The sequence below is a fragment of the Xyrauchen texanus genome, chromosome 32 (assembly GCF_025860055.1).
Source record: "Xyrauchen texanus isolate HMW12.3.18 chromosome 32, RBS_HiC_50CHRs, whole genome shotgun sequence".
Lineage (NCBI taxonomy): Eukaryota > Metazoa > Chordata > Actinopteri > Cypriniformes > Catostomidae > Xyrauchen > Xyrauchen texanus.
Window position 1 is genome coordinate 40,322,784 of NC_068307.1, and position 7,938 is coordinate 40,330,721.

The following is a 7,938-nucleotide window of genomic DNA, read 5'->3' on the forward strand; positions in this document are numbered from 1 at the left end:
GTCATCCTTAAAATGTACAGAACAAACGCTTAAGTTAACACTGCCGTGACTGGGACGTCCGCAAAAAATAAACTGCATCCATTTTTCCCTGACGCCTGGATCTTTCGGCAGCTTATTCAGAGGTTTTGTTTGACCACAGCCAGGAACAGCACATCTGTGTGGCATCGTAATTTTCCTGTGCATAAGTAGTCTCTGTCAGAGCTCGCTGTCCATCGACTGAACACTTGTGAGGCGACGGCGATACTGAAATGAGCGTAGTTGTCTTGGCGCTTAAAGCGTAGTTATCTTGTGCTGGAGGCGGTCATATGCAAACGCTGGTACGTCACTTCTAACCGTCACGTCACTTCTAACCATGAATCCAGAACGAGCTGTATTTTGAGCTTGATTAAATAAATGATTCGTTTAGAATGGGGAGGACGTCTTAAAATATTAAACTTGCAGGACGTTTTAATGATACAAAGACCTCTTATATACCAAAAGATCAAGGCAAATTTGGTTTCTCATGTCATGACCCCTTTAAGCACCATTTATCCTTCGAGTCTACATCGATTTGCTATCAGATTACCCAAATTATTTAATTAATACACCAGCAGTTTGAGCACAATATTGGAGATGTACTTGCGTGTAGTTGTGTTTCCTTGCATTCTTTGTGTTGCTTGGTTCTTGGCTTTTGTTCGTTCTGTCCATGTTTTGGACCTCTGTAAGATCGGAGTTATTGTCTGTATTAATGGTGAGGTTGGCTTTGAAGCAAGGCCTTCTAATGGGGGTGTAAACCATAGAGAATGTCAAGCTTTCTCGTTACGTCGAGTCCCGAGCTTCCTTGGACCTCACGTGGCATGGACCTGGACGAGATCCCGAGAAAACCATGCGGGAAAAGTCTGTGCAAAGTCTGAGAGACGACCGAAGAGAAGAGAGGAAGGAAGACTGTGTTGTTCCTGTTTGGAAACATTTGAACGGAAATTGGCCGCATAACCAAAGGTGTCCTGCGACAATCAGAAGTGACTTTTCAGAGTCACGTGGCAGAGTTTCCACTCGGAAAAAATGGTGCCGGTCAAAGTGACCGGCAGAGGTTTCGTTTTACGGACATTTTGATGATATGCCGGTCAAATATATCGCCTCTTAATTAGTCAAGTTGAGGAAAACTGGAGGCAGTCTATGTAACTTAAAAAATGACATAATCAGGCCGTATAGAATGCAACATATTATTATTAGCTTAACTTACAAATAGACGAAAAAAAAAACATGAACGTCCGATTGGCGTCAATCAACGCCAATTGTTTTTTACTGTGGTTTCACACACATTCACTTTTTGAAACATTGAGGCACGGATGTACCTAATACAAATAAATAAAACATCTCCAGTTAACTAGCAGATCATTCATTTAGTCCGTTATTAAATAAGAGATCTAGCGCTAAAATCTGTTGTTTTTGAAATCAAGCTGAGCGCCGTGTCCGCTGCTATCAGTTGCATGGACGACGCCTGCGCGAGTTGCGCAATCTTCACTAGGACGCTGCGTTTCAATCTATCGCCGTTGCGGAGACTCTCTATTAATTCCGGTGAAATCACAAAATAAAATGCACACAAACGTGTCCCTGCTTGATATAGACTGTAACCATGCACTGATGAACTTAGGCTATTCAGTTTTGATGATAGAGAAAAAAACTGCACGAATCGCGCGGATTAGAAGCACTGATCTATCTATAATGAGATGTTCCTGATTCACCATCGTCTGGCCTCTGAAAAAGCTTTTAAAGCTAGTCTGCCTGGGCCTGGCCATATTTGAAACGTCTCACTCAATCGTTCGTTGTTTAGGTCTATATTGCAGCCGTTTTAGGCGTGCGCTTTATTTGAAATGCAGCATGCAATGTTGTTTCATAACTTTCAAACGATAGAGCCTGTTCCTTTATAACATAGCAAGAGATCGGTGTATTTTTGCTTTATACATTTTAGGCTTATTCTCAAATTCAGATTGTGTTAGGGGGACGGGATTATTAGGCAATTTTAATCGGACAATTTGACCGGAGAGATTTAATTTTGTCGGACATTTCATTTTTTTTACCGGCCAATGTCCGGTAATTACCGGACAACGGAAACCCTGTCACATGGTCAACTGGGCTGTCTTTTCTGTCAGTTGATTTATGGTCCTTTGTTTCAGATTCTTACAAATCTCCCGCTCAAAAATAGTGCATATTTAAATACACAAAACATGAAAATCCCTGGTTACAAAATCATACTGGTTAATTAATTGGTTATACAACATGGATGAAACATTACACACATTTTAAAGAGGTATATCAGGCTATAATCATTCATTTGTCAGTTATACAAGTTACCACAGTTCAAAGCAATTTTCAGAATTACCTAGCAAGACTAGGTTTTGTATAATTCGTGAATTTAAATGCATTCTGTTAATTTTAGAAGGCTAAATCTGTAAAGTACTGTGACTGTGTAAAATGTTCCTAGATTAAGATGAAATGTCTTAGTATTCGAGTCGTGCAAATCTGATGGTCTTTTGGAAACCTTTCAAGGAAGAGTCTGCTTTATCACTGTGTGGAAGTTCAGAAGGTCGTGCTGAGGAATTTTCTGACCAATGACCATTTTTGCTTTAAATTAGGTTGTTTAGAGTGTCTTGACCATTTTATTGTCCAAAGACAGGCCTTCAGTAGGAAGTTGAGGCTAGATCTGTTACTTTATGATGCTGAGGAATTCCAGGATTAAAAGGGTAAATCCTAGATTCAAATCATGTTGTTTAAATTCTTCTGCATGTATAATCCAGTACAAGTGATATAAACGTTTTAGTAAAAGTGGACACGACCGCTTCAAACGTTTTAGTGTAGCTTTGTGACAGTGAATTGAAATGACTCCACAGAATTCTTCTGGACTGGTTTGGTTCCAATCTTTCAGACAGCCTAGCACTAGTTCAAATAACTGCAAAAAGGTAATTTTGTTGATGGTGGCCATGTTTTTCTAAATATGCCAGTGTCCTCATAAATTTTAACATAAAAAAGTCGCAGCATGCAAAATTTCATGTCGATCAGACTTTTTAGATTTGTAATAATTATAGCGCCATCAAGTGGTAGAGATGTACGATCCTGCCAAGTTTGGGATCTGTGCAACTTATGGTCTCTGACGCCTAGACACTTTTAAGGCAGAAAAAGAATCACAAATAATAAATATAGCTGCAAGCGGCAATCATCTGGGTCCAAGCACAAGTGATGAAATAACCAAAATAATCATAATTGACAGAAATTATCTAGTGGAAGCCAAATAATACAAATTGACTATATAAAAGCTGCTGAAAGCTGTTGTCAATGGCAGCCATGTTTTTCAAAATATGTGACTGTCCTCATAGATCTTGATGACACTTTGGACAAATAAAGATCATGCAAAATTTCAAGGTGATCAGACAATTTGTTCCATAGTTAGAGCTATTGAGGCAGAGGTGCGCAATTTTTGTGTGTGTCCTCAGAATGACCTCGAACATACATGTACCAAATTTGGTGATATGTCATTCCATTCAAGAGTTATAACAATTTTAGTAAAAGTGGCATAATGTTTGATGATGAATCAATTTAAAAATACCTTTGATAAACTTTCATATTGGGACATATGAAATCTATCTGCTGTATCTGTATCTATCTGCACTAGTTTGGTTGCAATCAGGCGAATGGCCTAGGACGAGTTCATTTAGAATTTTTTTCAAACAATCCAAAATAGCAGGAAAACAAAGGGGCAGAGCAAAAATGTGTAGGTCGCAAAACCCTTCGTCATGACACAAGGAATCACAGGAAGAAAGAATTTGTTTCTAGCCCTTACGGTTTGCTCTGCCTGATCAGTTTTATGGCTGAATAATAATAATAACTCAAGCTGCAAGCAGCAATTGACAGGGTTCAAGCGGTTTAAGGCCGTCTAAGCACATGCGTAAAAAGGTATTATGTTTTATTTAGCAAGCATGTAACCACCTAGATCATAGATGGAAAAGACAATTTAGAGCCAAAACAGACAATTTACTATGGATATATATGGCTTTTAAAGCTTTTTAACAATTATAGCACCACCTATTGTCTAATCTCCATAAAGGTTTGTATGCTTCTGTAGAATCATATGTTATATGTTTATAAGTTTTTACTTCGTTTAGGATATATAGTCTTTTGAGTATATTTTGCCATGCCCATTTTCTAATGAAACTGTTATAGCTATCCAAATTTTTGGATAACTATTGACCTAGAGAGTCCAGAGAATTGTACTGCATTAGATTTATTGAGTTTGAGCTAAAAACCTAGGACTATTTCGCAAAAGTATTTTTTTTTTCACATAATCGTGAATATTTAATGAACGATTTGAAGGGCCACGCCCATTTTCTAATGAACCTGTTATAGCTATCCAAAGGGTAAAGTTCCCAATGTTTTGATTACTATTGACCTAGAGAGTCCAGAGAATTGTACTGCATTAGATTTATTGAGTTTGAGCTAAAAATCTAGGACTATTTCACAAAAGTAGTTTTCTTTTTTACATAATCGTGAATATTTAATGAATGATTTGACTGACAGCAGTGCTTCTTGAGGCAAGGTTGTTCAGAATGAGGAGATCTAACATATGATATGCATATTGTGTCTATATGTGAAAGTCAGCATGATTTCTGAGGCTTAAAACTTGTTAGCGCCACTCTGTGTCCGATTTCTTTCAAATTTCTCACAGACCTCTAGGGTTAAAACAAGCCCACCGAGTTTTGTGCCGATCGGCCTCCGTTAGCCTTGTCTAATAGGTACTCAAAATTCATTGGCCATGTTTTTTGAGATAAGCCAATGGCCAACACTGCATGCCGATTTTCAACTCAACGGTTGCGTAGTTACAGCCAATTTCATATTTTTTTTGATATTATAGCACCACCATGTGGCAAAACCACGGCAACTTTTCTGGATTGCCAAAGATTGACCTCTTACATAAGCATGCCAAGTTTGGTGAAGATATCTCGTAGGGTTTTAGTGCTAAGCACTTGAACCCCTAATAATAATACAAATCTTAACAATTACAATAGGGTTTCAGCGCTAAGTGCTCAAACCCCTAATAAAAATCGTAACAATTACAATAGGGTTTCAGCATTATGCACTTGAACTCCTAATAATAAAAATCGTAACAATTACAATAGGGTTTCAGCGCTAAGCGCTTGAACCCCTAATAATAAGCTTAAATAGTAGATCAGTAGGTTGGCTCTTTCAAGCCAACCTAATAAGCTTAAATACTACAACAATATGTTGGCTTTCTCAAGCCAACAGAATAATAACAATAAGTTTAAATAGTATAACTATTAAGCTGGTCAGAATTAGATTTCGATATGAGTGAGGTTGCCAGATTTCTATATGTGAAACCCCCCAATCAGATTTTGACACTTGTACAGATTGAAAATATTCTGACAGGGTGACGCTTTAGTCAAGCAACCTGGCAAACTTGAGCGTGAGAGCTCTCTCTACACTGCGAAAAGACACCAGTTTTCTGAAAGCAATGAGGTATGTCGGAGTTTAGCGATGGGTTGATTTTTTTTTCCTAGTGTTCACATGAAAGTTAAACAACTGAAGGTAATGAAAGTTTTCAAAAGTTTTGCACACTTTCAAAACTGTCCAAGAGAACAGTAAAAGGAAATCTTTTGTCTTGAAAGAAAAAGAGCACAGAATGTCAGATAATGCTATGAAAAGTGTACAGTTACAACGTGTACATGTTTTTAACTCATATAATTTCAGGGTTTTGCCCATGAAACGCTTTTTAGTGTAGAACAATTGTTTTTTTCTTTTTTGTGACAGTGAGCGAGCCATGAAAAACATTTACATGATCATAATGGGGATTCTTTTCACAAGATTCATCATAAAATACAATTACATACACAGGGTAACGTGCATATTATGGCCACCATGTGTCTTAAAGGTCAATGAAGTGATGCTCATTTTTGTCCAGATCTATTAAATGAAAAATACAAAATTACAATTCACAAAAACTATTTACTTGAATACATCTTTCAATTTCTGAGTTTAAAATCATATGGATATTTTTTCTGGGGCTTAAAGTAAAAGATGTCATGTGGTGTCCGAGTTTCATTAAAAGCTGAAATTCCTGAAGAAAGAAATGCTGGCATGACTAGCACAGAATAATCTTTTATTGTTATTTCTTTAAAAAGTATGCAGTGAAAAAAATTGTGTTTTAAAATATGATAAAAACAAAACAAAAACAACAACAACAAAAACGCTTTTGTCCAACATTTGTTTCGTTCGTCTGTTATGTTGACTATAAAAACCATAAAACAGAGCAGAAACTTTTAGCCCCTCAAGACTGAGTGTGAAGTTTTAAAAAACATATGATTTTTATTTTTACATTTTTATGAAAAGGCACATTTTGATCGTCATGTGGTGTAACCCTGAGAAAACATGATATTTTTGACTCAAAAATTCATAATATTTATATTTAAAATTATAATTATAATAATTGTTTGAAAACTTTTTGGAAATTCGTTATTAAGTTCTTTATACTATCATGTATTCAAGGTGCAAGAAGTATTATTATACTTTTAGCTTGATCGTTTACCACATGACAATTTTAAAGTTACATTTTCTTTTTTTGAAAATTTTATAAGGTTTTTAAAAAATGTATGAAACGAAATTGGACACAAAGATCACATTTCTGAGAACTTGACTCATGTACATGTTTGAACTAGATTTTTAAAAGATTTCTCATTTTAACACTAAGAAAACGCTGGAGTTTACTTAGTATGGACTGTTTTTCTTTGGTCCCTCTATCAATAGTTTGTCTCAGTCTGCATTTGTTGAGTTTGAGAACCTCATGAGGGAAGAGAAACAAATGACAACTACACCGTGTCAGTTCCTTCTCTTGTCATTTATTGTTCAAGCACATCTTTATATTTAATTCAGTAAAGCAGTATAAGCCAATAGAATTTAGCAAGAATAGTTTCTTCACCATATATGGGTTGACCTAGTTTAACATAGTGGGCTACACAATAGCAGAATAGTTTCTTCCATGAAAGAGATACAAGTAAGAAAGAGAATAACAAGTTGTTCAGCAGAATGAACATTTTGTTCAGCAGTTAGCCTTGACAAAAGTACAATGTCTCATAATCTTATCTCTCACAATCACCTTGAACAAACTTATTTGTCAATGACCTAATAGTATTATTAAAAAAAAAAAAAAAACTTTGACAACACCATCCCCCTTGAATTTTTATTTATTTATTTATTTTTATCATCCACTGTACGTGTAATATTTATTTAGAATTTAATTTAGTTATGACATCCATGTAAAACATTTTATATTGAGGTACACATCATTACATTTAAAATGGGAGATAATTTTATTTTTTAACTCAAAATAGGGCCCTGAACCTCGATACAAATATAAAGCCCTGCAGAGGATAGTGAGGACAGCTGAGAAGATCATTGGGGTCTCTCTTCCCTCCATCAAAGACATTTACAAAAAACACTGTATCCGCAAAGCAACCAGCATTGTGGACGACCCCACACACCCCTCACACAAACTCTTTACCCTCCTCCCCTCTGGCAAGAGGTACCGAAGCATTCGGGCCCTCACGGCCAGACTGTGTAACAGCTTCTTCCCCCAAGCCATCAGACTCCTCAATACTCAGAGACTGGTTTGACACACACGTGTCCTGAGTTGCACTTTAATTACTGTCACTTTATATCTGTCTGCTACCTCAATAACTGCTATGTGCATAGAACATTATCTCATAGTATGTTATGTTTACATTTTTAGAAACTGTCATCTTTTGCACTACTGAGTACTGGTCGGCGCTGCACAGTCTATTGTCCTGTTCATTGTCAGAAATTTGTTGTACTGTCCTGTACTTTTTGCACATGTTTGCACGTGCACTTTATATAGGTATATGTAGGTTTTTTTATATAGGTATTTTATTTCGT